General features: G+C 36.0%; 1 pseudogene; it reads left to right on the plus strand.

Moving 5' to 3' along the window:
• Positions 1–1,413: 1,413 nt before the first annotated feature.
• On the plus strand, positions 1,414–5,082 carry LOC100673059 (olfactory receptor 5F1-like; annotated as a pseudogene).
• Positions 5,083–18,715: the final 13,633 nt, after the last annotated feature.

The following is an 18,715-nucleotide window of genomic DNA, read 5'->3' on the forward strand; positions in this document are numbered from 1 at the left end:
AATTCATTTATTTATTCATTATTTCATCTACATATATTTATTGACTATCTACTACATGGCAGGCACTGTTTTATTTTACTGGATAGTGATTTTAAAAGTTCATGCTCTGACAAAGTTTATTAGGAAAGTAAAAAAGTGGAAAAAAATAAACAGGTAACTAACTGATAATGGTAAATACTGCTATGAATATGTCCTATGAATACAATTAAAAAGGTTTTTGTAATTAATGGCTTCATGATCCCTTTGAAGTTTAGGTAAGTTTTTTAATTTTTTTTAATTATAGAGAAAATGACAATCATTTAATAAAATCAAGATATATGGAACTCTGAATCAACAAGAATAAAGTGAATACTATCTTTTTTTTTTTAATGTAAACCAATGATTAAGAAAAAAAATTAGCTCATTTCAATATACCTTTTCAAACTACTTTCTTTTTTAATAGTTAAGTAAATAAACATGCGAAAATATGGAACTTACTCTACAACTCATAAACTTCCATTTGATGAGTACCCAGTTTATACTGAGTCAAGAAACTATAATTGCCAGAATACTAGAATATATCTTCTAAGCATCTTCAGTGTAAACTAGTATTTGAATTATCTAATAAGATGAAAGAGAATAAGAATAAAAATACAGATAATAAATATATAAATACAGATAATGCAGGTTGAATAGATGTGTAAATTCTTCAGAGTCTTCAATAAATTAATAAGTGAAACAAGTCCTTTGGATTTAGCAAAAAGCAGGTAGCCGATACCATTCAAAACAAAGGTACTTGTGGTGAAGACACACTATAGAAGGTCTTCATTGTTGGTAGTTGTTGTCTAGTCAACTGACTCAGAACAACAGAAAAAAATATTGCCTGGCCCTGTGACATCTTCATGATCATTGGGTTCTCAAATTTATGGTTGTCTCTACTGAAAGATCTGTTTCCCATTCCTCCTGTCTTTAGAAAATAATTCTAGTAAGCTCAACATTTTAGCTCTTAAAATATTCACATTTACATAACACAAACACATATATTGTTACAAAAAGTACCAAGAACATTTGTTATCATCAAGCCAATTTTCCCAGCTACCTTTCTAGTCCTCTCTGGTCCATTTTTTAAAAAAATTTTCTACTACTGTAGTAGTCTATGTTGTTTGTCTATATTTCCCACATTATCAGAGGAGATATAGGTAGCAGAACAGTAAAGTTTGTACCTGTGAACATTATACCCTTGCTGGTAAAATGATCCCTTAAGGTGTCCTCCAAGAATGAAGAACACCAAAGACATAAGGGAAAGATGAGCACAAGAGACAGAAAGAGCCAGAGAATACATGAGCCTGAGACTAGAATAACTAGATGGTACCTGGCTACCAACAATGACTGCCCTGACAGGGAACACAACAGAGAATCCCTGATGGTGCAGGAGAACAGAGGGATGTAGATTTTAAATTCTCATAAAAAGACAAGACTTAATGGTCTGACTGAGACTAGAGGAACCCCAGAGGTCATGGTCTCTGGACCCTTTGTTAGCCCAAGATTGGAACCATTCCCAAAGCCAACTTTTCAGACAGGGATTGGACTAGACTATAAGACAGAAAATGATACTGTTGAGGACTGAGCTTCTTGGCTTAAGTAGATGCATGAGACGATGTGGGCAACTTCTTTCCCCAGGTGAGATGCAAAAGCAGAGGGGGACAGAAGGTGGTTGAAAGGACATGGGGAACACAGGGTGGAGAGGAGTGTGCTGTCTTATTAGGCCGAAAGCAGTTAGGAGTACATATCAAGGTGTGTGTAAGTTTTTGTATGAGGCTGACTTGATTTGTAAACTTTCACTTAAAGCACAATAAATAATAGTAATAATAATAAAAAAAAAGATATTCCTCCAAGTCTGACAAAGTTTTATGCAAATAGATTTTCCTTGCGTATGGACATCCAATGAGGTTTATCACATCTTTTTTCGCTTGTGAATTTGGTCTAGAAATACTATTGTTTCACCCCTTATAGAATGATAGTCACTGACAGTAATTGCAAACAACCAAGAAAAAAAGAGTTGAAATCATAAAAATAAATTTGGTATGGTTATCTAGTTTCCTATCTGCTCAGGCAAGAGTATTTCTTTGAAGATGGTCACAAAGAATACTAGGTAGTTTCCCTTTCTCCTTAATTTCACTGGGGAGCAGAGCTGAATTGTAGGTTAAATTTACCCAGATGTACACACACAGACTAAAGAAAAATACAAATTTGGTAGTGCTCTATCTATTCCTTTGGAATAAGCTAAAAATACCAAGAAAGAAGAAATGTAAACAGTCAATTAAAAATTGAATTATCTGCCTTTGGTGAAGAACTTTAATATAGCCCGGAGAGCAGAAGCCACACTATGACGCCAGCTCCACAGGTCTGATTCCAACAGCTTTGAAGTACATATACATGTGTTCAGTGTCATATTGTATTTCCTTTTGAGATTAAGCTTTCTGTCTTTAGAGAATTGACTTCACAATTAATACCTACATCTAATCCCCATAGCTCCTCAATCCTCTTGAAGGAAAACAAAATAAAAGTACCTTAACATGTATTTACTCAGAAGGTATCTCAAAATTCACAGGAAGGTAATTCATCTTTACACTGCATTTAAAAAAGAATTAAATTTTTCTTTTTTAACCTCCAAATGAGAACCTTAATATTAATGAAATTGATAGACTACACAGGTAAGATACTCTCTGGGAAGGACATTCTAAGGATTTCATACTGTTGTTCACTGGGGTGCAGAAATACCCTATCTGCTATTAAACGACATTAATTTGGTATATGTGTCATCCTCGTAACAAGAACAACCATTTGGCTCACTGTACAAAATTATTCTTAAATGTATAATGGGTGTCAAAGTATCTCTCAGATTTAATTGTCAAAATTTTTCCTACTTAGGGTTATACAAAGGCTATTTCTAGGGGGGAATGTATGAATTTTGGAGAGATGATCATAGTGGTTTTAAGGGAGAGAAAACATTATCTTTGAGTTAAATCCACATAACCGTAAAAAGAACCAAAGAAACTTCAGCAAGAATATTTCTATCCTTTACATTTTAATGTGGGCTGGCATACAAAGAAGAGAACAACCAATGTTACATTTGCAGAAGCTGAACTGGAGTCTGTGGACTTAGATAAGTGATTTAAAATTCCTCCAACCCAGTTTCAAAACAGAAAATCCTTTGTTAAAACAAAATACATTTTCCAGTAGTACTTATTTTTCCTCTTACTTCAGTCATTTCATTTACTATTCCATGTTATCCTAGGTTTTTATTTTTTTTTTCCATATGTAAATATCCTTATTGACATTTCAACTTCTTCCTGTAAGCTTTTGGAGAGGGAAATATTTACACTTGATCCAAAGTTTAAACAAAATCTCTTTGTAACAAATGACCAGAAAAAATCATACCTCACTGACCGAGTCCATCCTGCTGGGATTAGCAGACACCCTGGAGCTACAGATCATCCTCTTTTTGCTCTTTGTTGTGATTTACACACTCACAGTCCCGGGAAATGTGGGGATGATCCTGCTTATCAGGGCGGACTCTCGACTTCACACACCCATGTATTTCTTCATGGCTAACTTGTCCGTTGTGGATGTTTGCTACTCGTCCACCATCACCCCAAAGATGCTGGTAGATCTATTGTCTGAGAAGAAAACCATCTCCTTTGCTGGCTGCTTCCTGCAGATGTATTTCTTTATTGCCCCGGCAACAACTGAATGCATCCTTTTTGGGTTAATGGCCTATGACCGCTATGTGGCCATATGTAACCCACTCCTTTACTCCTTAATCATGTCCAGGACAGTCTGCCTTAAAATGGCAGCTGGGGCCTTTACAGCAGGATTGCTGAACTCCATGGTTAACACAAGTTATGTAAGCAGCTTACCATTGTGTGGTTCCAATATCATCCATCACTTCTTCTGTGACAGCCCCTCTCTTTTTAAGCTCTCTTCTTTTGACACACGCCTGAATGAAAGCATCTTTTCCACTTTCGCTGGTGTGAATATGGTTGAAACTCTGCTGGTCATCCTTACTACCTACTCCTACATTCTCTTCTCCATCTTTCGTATGCATTCAGGGGAGGGGAGGCGCAAAGCATTCTCAACTTGTGCCTCCCACTTGACTGCTATAATTCTGTTCTGTGCAACTGCCATCTGTACTTATCTGCATCCCAGGTGTAGTTACTCCCTGAGACAGGATGAAGTGGCTTCTGTGTTGTACACAGTAGTGATCCCCATGCTGAATCCCCTGATCTACAGCCTCAGAAGTAAAGAAGGCTTTGTGGAATGTGACTACCAGGAAAAGAACCCCTTCATTTCTGATGCTGCCTGGTTAATTTTTCTGAACTAAATTGAGTATTTAGTTATTTCCCAAAAAAAATAAAGTTTTTGATTAACTTCCAAGGGCTAATTCAAACATACAGGTTCTCATTAGAATATTTTCAAAGTAAAAACATTCTTTTAATACTCAAATATCTGTATCTAATTAGAGATAAGATAAATTAGACAAATAATAACAGGGGCATGGATGTTTATGTTAAAATCAGTCTATATGGTCACTGGGTCTTTTAAAATAGAACTTATTTATAATGCACACTTGGCTGTAGAAAAAAGGAGATTAAGTATTTAGAGATGAAAGACACAATATCACATAGAACTAGCCATATAGAATATTTTGGTCCACCTATTCAATGTTTTCCCATATGCATTCCTTTTTACCACTTGTTAAGATAACTGTTAGCTATCTATAACATATTTCATAAATGCTTTGAAGTTATAATGGACTTTTTTTTTTAATTTAGTGATATACATCATGGAAGGGATGCTTAAATCAAACTTCAGGACTCAACTTTTATTACACTTTCAAGCTTTTATCTTTCTATTTCTCTTTCCCTATCTATACGCACCTACATTTGTTAAAGAATGAGTGTGCCTTCATGCAAAAATTGGCTCTTAAGGACACTGCTGACTGATTTGAATGCGCCAATGACAGCACTCCTTTCATTCCCTGACCTTTTTCTTGAAACTTTCTGAACCCTTCTTTCCCTTTCTGTCTTCCAGAGTCACACACACATAAACACACATCAAAAAAAAAAAAAAAAAAAAAGGGACAACCCACTCAGCTATTACAAAGGGTTCCAATAGACGACAGACTTTTAAAGGAGATAGATGAGTCTTCAATGGATGAATCTAACACAAATTCTTTATTAGGTTCTTGATTTTCTTCATAGAAATCTTCTTTCAATTGTTAATAGAGAGCAATTGAAAGTCACCTTAATATAAGTAGGAAGCACAATTGATATGGAGGTTGCCATCAAAGGTTTACTTACAATGTGTGTTTTAAGGAAATTATGTATTGATCAAAACATCGCATAATGAAACAGTAATATTATGTGGCTTCCGCTGTAAAACTTAGGGATAGAAAAAACGTGTTGGAGAAGCAATAATGTTATTCCGATGTTTGGGGTTTTCAGCATGTCTTATTTTGAGCCATGTTCTCTGCTGTCTAACTCAGCTCTGTCCTCAATCTAATTAATCTCATTTACAAAGTCTACAGATATTGCCATCTTTGGAAGCTAGTACCACCTCCTGATGCTGGGTCCATTTTAATTCATTGAATATGTGTTTTACATAGATTTTGATACTTTCTCTAACTTCTAATTACATGTAGTAAAACTTTAAAAAAAAAAAAAAAAAAAAGTCAAATTCCCTGGCTTATTGTTCAATCTATTTATATGAAAAAAATTTCAAAAAATTTTATTTCTCTAACTCAAAGGAAATTTTGCTTTAAAAAGTAATGAGAAACATAATTTTATATATAATGTGATTTCTTCACCTCTTTCTTTAACATTTGACAATATTTATCAAACCCTCCTTTATAAAGTTAATGCTCTTTTTGTCTCTTTGCTATAGTATCCTAATTGTTTTTATTTTTCTACTTTCCCGATCTCTCTTGTTTTCACTTAAGTATTTGACGTTACACCCTTCCCAAACTTGCAAATACTTCACCTTTGCTCAATTTTTTTTTTTTTTTTTGGATAATGAATTTGTTAAAGTTAATTAAGGGAATTTGAGATATTGCCACTAGGTTTTGTTCTGCACGTTATGTTCAGTAGTGATTATCCATTGCCACCAAGTCAATTCCAACTCATAGCAACCCTACAGGACAAAGTAGACCTGCCTCCTAGGATTTCCAAGAAGCACCTGGTGGATTTGAACTGCCGACCTTTTGGTTAGCAGCCATAGCACTTAACCACTACACCACCGGGGTTTCCCAATAGTGATTTAAAAAAAAAAAAATTGCTATCAAGTCACTTCCGACTCATAGAAATCCTATAGGACAGAGTAGAACTGCCCCATAGAGTTTCCAAGGAGCGCCTGGTGGATTGGAACTGCAGACTTTTTGGTTAGCAGGTATAGCTCTTAACCACTACACCACCAGGGTTTCCTAGGTGAGGCCAAATAGAGACTTGGTTTACAAAACGTGAACATTACAAAGCTGAAAAAGTAAATAAATAATTTGGAAGAAATAATGGAATTCAAGAATCATATGGATTCAAATAATAAACCAAAAACATTAATGTTATATTAGTAAGAGACAGAGCCCCATATATAGACAGAAAAGAAATGTGTACAAATGGTTTAATATTAATGTATAGAAATTTTTGAATTCACTTAAATGTCAACTAGCAAGTACACCATACTTTACATAGCTCTATTATCTATGGGAAGTCATGCTTCTAGTTATAAAATAAGACAAATGCCCTAGTTAATTGAAGAAATAATTCCATTTCAATTCACACTGGTCCTATAAAACCAATGACGGTATATTAATTTATAGTCAACATGCTTCAGAGGAGACAAATAAACACTGTTATGCTAAGAAGGTAGTAGTACCCAAATTGTCCAGGTGTCTAGAAAAAAAAGTCAAAAAGTGGTCAAGTTGATGTGAGAATATTTAATCTGTAAAAGAGGAATAGAGAATGAATTAATAGCTCTATTGAAAACATGGGATATATGTCAAATAGAATGTGTCAAGTATAGAATGTATGTCAAACAGAACCTGTGACATCAGAAAGTAGAAATATAGTCACTGTAGCTAAACTTAAATACAATTTACTGCTTTGGCTGGGAACTGTGTACATACTATCAATGAGATTTTCTTTCAATTTTGGTATTTTAATGCTTCTGTGAAGACGTTGCCCACATCCATCACATTAGAGGTGTTTGTGTTCGGTAACTTACCAAAAATGATAGCGCCCAGTTTTGTTACTGATGTAGGAGGTTATAAATACTGACCACAGAATTTTGAAGCTTTGCAAGCCAGGGATCGACCTGATTAAGATCTATGTCAAAAATTTGTCTGAATTTCTGAATCAGGCTGCAAGCCCTCAACCTCCAGAATTTGTATGATAATTTTAACTCTGTATTGTCAAATAAACAAACACATAAAATAAATAAATAAAACATAGTTTTGTTTCATTGAGATTTTGTTGAGGACATGTCAGATTTATTAATATACTAGCAGGAGAAGAAGCAAGGTGAAAAAAAAATGTGATTTGGAGGGAGTAGGGGAATAGAGGAAATCCTGGTGATGTAATGGTGAAGTGCTATGGTTGCTAACCAAAATGTCGGCAGTACGAATCCAGCAGGTGCTCCTTGGAAACCCTATGGGGCAGTTCTATCCTGTCCTGTAAGGTCTCTGTGAGTGGAAGTCGACTTGATGGCAACAGGTTTTTATTTTGTTTTTTAAGGGAATAGAAATTTTGTTTTTATGGGAACAGAATACTTACATAAGTAGCATAAAAAAAAAGTGAAAGAAAAGTTGGTTTTATTTCATGCATCATAAAATCATCATGTTGAAATCATGTGTTAACAAAGAAGACTGTGTAACAGAATCATTACAAATGGTAGATTTGGCGAGCATTAGTTAGAAGGAACAAGCACACAGCTAAAGAGCAAATGGTAAAGATATAACTATGGCTGATTGTAATGCCATAGCTGTGTTCCCTGTAGTAGTTTGCCAGCTAACCGTGGGCTCATATAATGATGTCAGAAGCAGAGCAACAAGTAACAAGTTGTATTTTTAAATGCTCCATTGTTGATGATTTTTTTGTTTCCAATTTCTTAATCTTGATTTTTCCTTTAATAATAATGCGTATTACATTTTTCCCCCTGGGCATAGGCTGATAGCTTCGTATCAGAAGTGTTGTTATTGTTAGCTGCCTTTAAGTTGATCCAGGACTCATGACAACACCATGTATACAGAACAAAATGCTGCCCGGTCCAGCACCATCCCCATTATTTATTGTGGAGCAGACCATTGTGACCCATAGGGTTTTTTTTAGAAGCAGATCACCTTTCTTCCTACTAGATCTTAGTCTGGAAGGTCCACTGAATCCTGTTCATATCAAAGCAACACACAAGTCTCCAGTGACAGACGGGTGGTGGCTGTGTACAAGTTGCATTGCCCAGGAATCAAACTTGAGTCTCCTTCATAAAGGTGAGAATTCTACCACTGAACCACTCTAAAAGACTGTATAATGCGTATTTTCATTTCTTCTCTTAACTGATTTAAAAAGGCAGTTGTATAAAACAATATGTATATGATTTCTGTTTGGGCCTACAAAATGTAGAAATAAAATATATCTGACAATAACAGCACACAGGCATGGGGGAAGGAAGCTGTGTAGGAGTAAGGAAACAACACCTGAAGGTCGTGCCAGTCCAGAGGAACAAATGAAGAGGACCAGAAATGGTAAATAAGAAGGTTAATGCAGTAAACATTACGAATACATACTTTTTTTTCCCTCTTTTCTCATTATCTTTTATTGCATAAATCTACATAAAGTAATGGGCTCAAACATAGCAACAATTGTGAAGATGGAGAAGTGATGGGCAACGTTTTGTTCTGTTGCACAAGGGTTACTATGAGTCAGAACTAACTCAGCTGCACCTAACAACAACAAAAAACAATGTAAGAATTAAAATAATTTATTTTGGAGTTTATAACACACAGAAATACAAAAAGTAAAACAGTAATAGCCAAAAGGGGAAAGAGAGAATAGAGCTACATAGAAGTAACATATTCTTATCATTAGAATTACGTTAGTACAAATCTGAAGGAATCACTGTTAAGTTTTGGTCTATATTGTAAGGCCCAGAATAAACACTAAGAAATAACACAAGAAATAGTAAAAATATTATTAAAACTTACACTAGAAAATATTCACACTTTGCAAAAGGAAAGATTAAAGGAGGAATGGAGAGAAAAAAGAAAGAGCTACATAAAAAACAAAAAGTAAAATGGCTTCAAGTATAAACATAATCCAGTCAGAATAATCTAGTCAAAAGTCAGAGGTTGTCAGACTAGACAAAAAAAAAAAAATTGAAGATCCTACTTTATATTACTGAAAGGTGACAAATTTTAGATTCAAGGACACAAGTAGATTGAAAGTAAAGCAATGGTGTTTGCATAGTGATTGTCTACTTTGTCTTTCTCATAAAGTGCTGAAAAAAGTAACAATTGACCAAACCAAAAGGTAAAGTATAAAAGATCTGTAAGTTTCCAGAGAAATCCAGTTGATGGGATTCAAAGCTCTGAATGGAAAGCTGAAAATTTGAACATATGCAGAAATAGTGCAAGTTCCTCTGTTGTAATCGGAAGGACAGAATAAGAATGGAAAGATGAAGGTATGTTTTTGTAGATGCAGGTAGATTTTCATATTTATTACCAGGCATTTGAGGATGTTCCTATCTGATACCTTCTATTTCTTCTTTTAACATAAATGTGAGGTAGCTAGGTGAATGGAATAGGAGTATGGGACAACAGAAACTACAGAATAGCAAGAAAGATTTTGAAATATTCATGTCAGAAAGAGTTTGTTTAAGCCAGTGTGGCACACTCAGACTCAATTAAAGAGAGTCTGATGAAGGGATTGTTCAGAAAATGTGGACAGGAATAGTGAAATCAACGGGAGCTGGGAAGGTATCACCAGTGTTGACCAAAGAAGCTAGAGGAAGAACCTATTCAGGAACTTGGAGAGGACTGCAGCCAAGGAGGATGAGTTCTGTGATGAGATAAACCAAACCAAACCCACTGCCGTCAAGTAGATTCCGACTCATAGCGACCTTATAGGACAGCGTAGAACTGCCCCACAGAGTTTCCAAGGAGCACCTGGTGGATTTAAACTGCCGACCTCTTGGTTAGCAGCTGTAGGACTTAACCACTACGCCACCAGCGTTTCCTGTGATAAGATATACGGCCTTTAATAGGAAAAAATGCCACTGCAGATCTTCAGCACAGCTGAGAAGGAACAGAGGAAAAAGTGCATTGCTCTTTTTCTTCTCAAATGTTCATCTCTTTCGTCTCCACTGGCAAAAAAAAAAAAGTTGCTATCAGTTCCACCTCATGGCAATCCCGTGAATATCGGAGATGAACTTGCTTCAAATGGTTTTAAATGGTTGAGTTTTCAGAAGTTTATCACCAGGCCTTTCTTCTATGCACATCTTGATGGATCTAATCTCCAAACTTTCAGTTAGCAGCTGCATGCACTAACCATTTGCATCACCCATGGACTGTCTTACCTTGGCCAAACCCAATCACAAGCCAAGTTCAAGGAAACCTGAGCAATCAAAACCAGAGTTGAGTGACACAAGACATAAATGAAAGCAGAGTTGGGTGGGAAATGGAAGTGGGCCAACAAAACACTGTCTAAAAAAACATTGTCTAGCATGGTTTATTTCTTTTGCCTTTCAGCATCCACTCTTGTCTTTTATCTTCAAGGAAGGGGGAAAGAAAAAGACAGGGGGAACACAAAAGTTCCCTTGCTACCATATCAAATCAGGTGATGTAAATTCAGTATTCCTTTCATTTGGATCTTAAATAGAAAACATAGCCAACACCGGTCCTCTTCGTATAAGGCAGTCAGTGAAAACAGAATATATATACATATATATAACTAGCAAAACAATATAAATGCATTTTAGCTGCGGAGGCCAGTTTAACATTCCCCATTACTCTTTGCCGGAATTTAGGTTGGTCAGTTTTCTTTTCCATTGTTGTTTTTTTTTTTTTTTAAATTTGGTGTTTATGTGTGTGGGTGTGTGTGTGCTGATTCGAAGCTTCATCCTAATAGAGTTTACGTATTAATGGCCTTTGTAAGTCTGGTGGTTTAAGTTTTCCATTCTTCAGCCCTTTTGGACATGAGGTACTAATAGTTAACCCAGTAAAATCTCTGGTTCCAGGCATGCTTTTTTAATTCCATCATGCAGCAGAAACACATTCTCCTTCCTTGGTAATATTGAATATTTAATAATCATCCTACCCGAGATAATGACCTTCTCCCCTTCCTATTCCTAAATTGCTACAAGGAGCTCCAAAAGGCTGAATGTGAGGGCAATCACAGCTTTCATTTAATTGAAACTTGACTTTTTACTCAGTGGAACCATTCTTCTCTTGAATACTAGTAATTCAGTAATAATGCAGTGAGCCTAGAGTCACAGGAGGAGGAAGTAAATTAAAAAACACAATATTATGTCAGATCTAGTTTTAATAGTGACTGTTCTAGTTCTACTTTTTGAGTTCCAAATCCAATAATTCTGACTGTATGGGAGAAGATGCCCCTGTCTCTCTGCTAGCTTCTGTCTTTTATATCTCAAAAGAAATTGACTTAAAATGCAATCTTGTAGATTGAGTCCTGACTCATTAACATAATTGCCTCTAATCCTGCCTCATTAACATCATAGTGGTAGGATTTACAATGCACAGAAAAATCACATCAGACGGCAAAATTGCGGTCAATTACATAACGGTGGAAATTATGGCCAAGTTGATTCATGTTTTTGGCAGGCACAATTCAACCCATAAGAGCCTAAATGAGTTATATATGAATTGTCCTAGAGGTCATTCCAACAAAGCCTGGAGTTGCAACGTTTAAGAGTACAGCTGCTAACCAAAAGGTTACTAACTGAAAGGTTGGTAGTTCAAACCCACACAGCGCTCCCCAGGAGAAAGTCCTGGCAATCTTCTTCCTTAAAGATTGTTGTTGTTGTTAGGTGCTGTCAAGTCAGTTCTGACTGATAATTACCGTATGCACAACAGGATGAAACACTGCCCAATTCTGTGGAATCCTCACAATCATTGCTATTCTTGAGCCCATTGTTGAAGCCACTGTGTCAATCCATCATGTTGAGGGTTTTCCTCTTTTTCACTGACCCTCTAACCTACCAAGAATGATGTCCTCCTCCCCCAGGACCTGGCCCCTTCTGATAACGTGTTAAAAGTATGTGAGATGAAGTCCACCATCCTCATTTCTAATAAGCATTCTGGCAGTACTTCTAAGACCCATTTGTTCATTCTTTGGCAGACCATGGTATATTTGATGTGCTTCACAAGTTTCGTAATTCGAAGGCATCAATTCCTCTTCAGTCTTCCTTACTCATTGCCCAGCTTTCACATGCATAAGAAGTGATTGAAAACACCAGGTGTTTCAACCATGTGCTTCAGGTGCTACTCAGTCCTGTAGGCAAAGATCTCAATGAGATCTTTGCAGCAGATTCACCCAATGCAATGTGTCAAATGATTTCCTGATTGCTCCTTCCATGGGTGTTGATTGTGGACTCGAGTGACATGAAAACCTTAACAACTTCACTGTTTTCTCCATTGATCATGATGTTGCTTATTGGTCCAGTTATGAGGATTTTTCTTTCCTTTATATTGAGGCATAATCCATACTGAAGCCTGTGGTCTTTGTTCTTCATCAACAAGTGCTTCAAGTCCTTTTCACTTTCAGCAAGCAAGACTGTGTTATCTGCATATCGCTTGTTGTTAATGAGTCTTCCTCCAAACCTGATTCCCCATTTTTCTGCATATAGTACAGCTTCTCAGATTATTTTCTCAGCATACAGATTTAAAAACTATGGTGAAAAGTACAACCCTGATACACACCTTTCTTTACTTTATATCACACAGTGTCTCCTTGTTCTGTTCCAATGATTGCCTCTTGGTCTAAGTACAGGTTCCTCATGAGCATAATTAAGTGTTCTGGAATTCCCATTCTTTGCAATATTATCCATGATTTTCTATGATCCACAGAGTGCAATTCCTTTGCATAGTCAATACACAGGCAAACATCTTTCTGATATTCTATGTTTTCAGCCAGAGTACATCTGACATGAGCAATAATATCCCGTTTTTCACACCCTCTTCATAATTTGGCTTGAATTCCTGGCAGTTCCCTTTTGATGTACTGCTACAGCCACTTTTGAATCATCTTCAGCAAAATTTTACTTGTGTGTGTGATATTGTTCAATAATTCTGCATTCTGTTGTACTTTCTTTGAAATGGATACAAATATGCATCTCTTCCAGTCAGTTGGCCAAGTAGCTTTCTTCCAAATTTCTTGGCATAAATGAGTGAGCACTTCCACCTCTACATCTGTTTGTTGAAACATCTCAGTTAGTGTTCTGTCAATTATTGAAGGCTTGTTTTTTGCCAATGCTTTCAGGGCATCTTGAGCCTCTTCCTTCAGTACCATCGTTTCTTGATCATATGCCACCTTCTGAAATGTTTGAATGTTGACCAATTCTTTTTGGTACAGTGATTCTGTTCATTACTTCCATCTTATTTTGAATTTCCCTGCATCTTTTAGTATTTTCCCACATTGAATCCTTCAATATTGCAACTCAAGTCTTGAATTTTTTATAAAATTCTTTCAGTTAGAGAAATAAGGAGCATATTCACCTCTTTTGGTTTTCTATCTGCAGGTCTTTGCACATTTCATTATAATACTTTATCTTCTAGAGCTGCCCTTCGAAGTCTTCTGGTCAACTCTTTTACTTCATAATTTCTTCTTTTCTCTTTAGCTACTCTACTTTCAAGAGCAAATTTGAGAGTCTCTCCTGACACTCATTTTGGTCTTTTCTTTCTTTCCTGTCTTTTTAATGACGTCTTGCTTCATGTATAAATGACTTTCCTGTCTTTTTAATGACTTCTTGCTTCATTCCACAATTCCTTTGGTATCTGGTCATTAGTGTTCAATGTTTCAAATTTATTCTTGAGATAGTCTCTAAATTCAGGTGAGATATACTCAAGGTTGTATTTTGGCTCTTGTGGACTTCTAATTTTCTTTAGCTTCAGCTTGAACTTGCATATGAACAATTGATGGTATGTTGCACACTTGGCCCTTGGTCTTGTTCTGATTGATGATATTGAGCTTTTCCATCCTCTTTTTCCACAGATGTAGTCAATTTGATTCTTGTGTATTCCATCTGGAAGGTCCACATGTATAGTTGCTGTTTATGTTGTTGAAAAAAGGTATTTGCAATGAAGAAGTCATTGGTCTTGCAAAAATCTATCATGTGACCTCGAATGTCATTTCCATCACCAATGCCATGTTTTCCAAGTAGCAATCCCTCTTCTTTGTTTCCACCTTTCACCTTCCAATCACCAGTAATTATCAATTCCTCTTGATTGCATATTTGATCAATTTCAGACTGCAGAAGTTGGTAAAAATCTTCACTTTCTTCATCTTTGACCTCAGTGGTTGTGGCATAAGTTTGAATAATAGCTGTACTAATTGGTCTTCCTTGTAGGCATATGGATAGTATCCTAACATTGACAGCATTATACTTCAGGATAGATCTTGAAATGTTCTTTTTGACGATGAACATGATGCCTTTCATCTTAAATTTGCCATTCCCAGCCTAGCAGACCATATATGGTTGTTCAACTCAAAATGACCAATACCAGTTCATTTCAGCTCACTAATGCCTAGTGTATCTATGTTTATGCATTCCATTTTTAATGATTTCCAATTTTCTTACATTCATACTTCGTGTAATCCACATTTTGATTATTAATGGATGTTTGCAGCTATTTCTTCGCATTTTGAGTTGTGCCATGTCAGCAAATGAAGGTTCTAAAAGCTTGACACCAACCACATCATTAATGTTGACTCCACTTTGAGGCGGCAGCTCTTCCCCAGTCATCTTTCAAGTGGCTTTCTTCCTGAGGGGCTCATCTTCTGGCACTATATTTGACAATGCTCCACCACTATTCTTAAGGTTTTAACTGGGTATTTTTTTTTTTTTCAGAAGTAGACAACCGGTTCCTTGTTCCTAGTCTTAGTGTGGAAGCTCAGCCGAAACCTGTCCACCATGGGTGACCCTGCTTGTATTTGAATACTGGTGGCGTAGCTTCCAGCATCACAGCAACAGGCAAGCCCCCACAGCATGACAAACTGACAGGTGCATGAGTGCCCCTAAAGATTCCAATAATTAAAAAAAAAAAAAAAAACCTGTTGCTGTCCAGTCGATTCCAACTCATAGCAACCTCATAGATTACAGCTTAGAAAATCCTATGGGACATTTCTACACTATCACGTGGGGTCAGTATGAGGCAAAAATAAGCTCAACTGCATCTAACAACATTAACAGAGACCATTCCAGACCTACTAAATCAGACTATATGATGTTAATAGCTGACCATTTTACCATTTGAATATATATATATATATATATATATATATATATATATATATATATATATATATATATATATATATATAAAACTTTAAAACCAATTTTCTTAACTTAATTCCTGTTCCATACACACTTAGGTCATCTTTGAGCTTCAATCACTATGAATATGTATGTGTGGTGAAATAAGCTGAGTTTGTTGTGGGTGGAACATTTAGGGATATGGAGAGTGATAGAAAAGATCGACCAGTGCTGGAAATGGAAGCGATAAATATGATTGTAAGTTATAGGAACACTTTTAGCAGTTACAAAAGTACTGTTAAAGAAAAGCAATTGCCCTTTTAACTATTTCACCACAAATGTGTGTTTGATGGAAATTAAAAAAAAAAAAATTGATGATTTAAGTATAGAATAACCCAAAACACATTGACTTTTGAGTTTATTAAGAACACAAAATATACACACACACAAACTTCTTTTTTCATTTTTGCTTCATCAACTCATTCGTATAAGTTGATTATTTTTAGATTCCAAACAATTAGTGAAGTATTATTTATAAGAGTGTTGGGTCTTGCTTAATGCTTAAGCCAAATGTGTGGTCTAAAATGTTAATTAATGCAGAATTTCTCTTAAAATATTTTTAAAAATTGCAGCTCTCAAAATGAAGTAGTAAAATGGCAAACAAACTGTCTTAGTTATCTAATGCTCGTATAACTGAAGTACCACAAGTGGATGCCTCTAACGAAGAGAAGTTTATTTTCTCACAGTAAAGCAGGCTAAAAGTCCACATTCAAGGTGTCAGCTCCAGGGAAGTCTTTCTGTTGGCTGTGGAGAAAAGTCTTTCTTGTTAATCTTCTAGGAGCTTCTCTGAGCAGGAGCCTTGGGTCTAAAGGACACGCTCTGTTCCAGGTGCTTCTTTCTTAGTGGTATGAGGTCCCCAGCTCTCTGCTTGTTTCCTTTCCTTTATCTCTTGTAAGATAAAAGGTGGTGCAGGCCACACCCGAGGGAAACTCCCTTTACATTGGATCAGGGATGTGGCCTGGGTAGGGGAGGTGTTACAGTCCCATGCTAATCCTCTTTAACATAAAATTACAATCACAAAATGGAGGACAACCACACAATATGGGAAATCGTGGCCCAGCCAAATTGATACACACATTTGCGGGGGGGGGGGGGCATAATTCAGTCCATGTCACAAATACAAAAAAAATAGTAAAATAACATTGTCCCTGGTGTTGTTATTTTTTTCTTTACTCCATTCACAAACCTGAGGATGCAACCTCAGAAAAAAATGTGAATCCAGACATCAAGTGGATTCAATTAAGCTATCAATGTCCTTGTTATGAACGATGCTGGTGCTGACAACATAGGATAAAGAGAACAGAATTAAGAGGGTAACTTTGATAACAAAAGTATATTTGGGAAAGATATGAATCACAGACCATTTGTGAAATGTGTCCTGGCAACAACTTTTGGACACAATCTTCTCTAGGTGACACAGTCTTTGGTTTAAGTCTCGCAGTAGCATGTTGTTGTTATTATTTATTATATTTACATTCTTGATTTGTCAAGTACTGAAAAACCATATTAGTCAGTAGTGTTACAAATTATCAGTTTATATTTTTGTCTTTTTTATTTGCTGGCTACTGATACGTTCTTCATTAATTCAATATTGGTTGACATTTCTCTTTCCTTTTTTATTTTAAAGATTGTTCTTTGTCATTCAAGCTCACTGACAGGTATTTATTTTTAAATATGTTCATTCCTGTGATCATAAATTTATCCATCTCTGGTTCTATTGTTACATGCCTTTGAGATATTTTTCAAGGAATAACCATAGATATTATATATTTTGATTCCTTTTAAGTAATAAACACACACATGCACTTCTGTTTCTTTTACAAATCAAAGACACCTTGGCTCCTATTGAAATCTCTCTTCTACATGCTAGACTCTTAAGACATTTAGCAGCAAGAAGAAAGGAAGAAATGCAAATATTTTCTTATGTTATTTTCAGAGTGAATATTGATTACTATTTCCTGTGATATACCAATTGCACTCTCATTACAGTAAATTGAAGCTACACAGAAAAATATGAAAAATAAAGCAGGAATCATCTGAAATCTTGCCACTGTGAGAAAGCCAATAATCCCTTCTAATCCACATCCACTCAAAAAATGCTCATGTACATATCCATACATATCCACTACTGAAATGCATATGTAAATAGCTGAGTGGAGTTATGAGGTGCCATGTTTCATTATAGGGAGCACTGATAGTGCAGTGGTTAAGTGCTCGGCTGCTACCTGAGATGATGGTGGTTCAACCCATCAGGAGCTCCATAGGAGAAGGAAGTTTGCTCCAGTAAATATTACAGCCTAGGAAGCCCTCTGCGACAGCTCTACTCATCCTATAGGTTCACTATGAGTCAGAATCAATTCATTGGCAATGGGTTTGTTTTTTCACAGGTTTCTATTTCATTGTTTTACAAAAAGGGGGTGGTGTTTTAGAAACAGATTTTAATTCTTTTACACGTCAAGACATCTTCAAGTTTCTTCACCATGGCTGTTCTAAAATCTTCTTAATGGGCTGTATAATTTTATGGTATAGACATACTCCAGCATCTTAACATAATCTCTAATTCCATTCACTTCCAATTTTGTTTTTTCACTATATTCTTTTTTGGCTAAATATTCCTCAACAAATGAGTATTTGTAATAATCACTTTCATACAAGTACAGTTATTTGCATAAAATGGGTTTTCCTTAAATCAGTTTAGGGATTAAAAGGGTTAGTTTTTTGTTTTCCTTTTACAAAGAAAAAAACGCTAAATCACTGTCCAAAAGGTATGCAAGAACAGAATGGAAGAATGATGAGCTAGTGGGAGCCTGCAAGAAATAGAATTCATTCAAGATAATTCCAATTAAAGTACTTTAGTGTAAAGGCTATTTACACGGGTATGATTGGATTATGGGGGAAAATACCAGATAATACAAAACCAAGACCTGAAGCTAAAAGTGGAGGATATAATTTTACCAGAGAATGGAGAGAGATGGGACCATAGATATGGGTACACACTAAAGCACATGTAGCTTTCAGAGACATGGGCAGAGACAAGGTATAGGAGCAGAGAAAAAACTGGGAGAAAAGCCAAGTTCTCCCCAGCTTCCACCATCTCAGCTACTGCTGGTGTTTCTCACTGGCTAAATCCAAAGAGAGGGGC

Source organism: Loxodonta africana, chromosome 7, assembly GCF_030014295.1.
Source record: "Loxodonta africana isolate mLoxAfr1 chromosome 7, mLoxAfr1.hap2, whole genome shotgun sequence".
NCBI classification, from domain to species: Eukaryota; Metazoa; Chordata; class Mammalia; order Proboscidea; family Elephantidae; genus Loxodonta; species Loxodonta africana.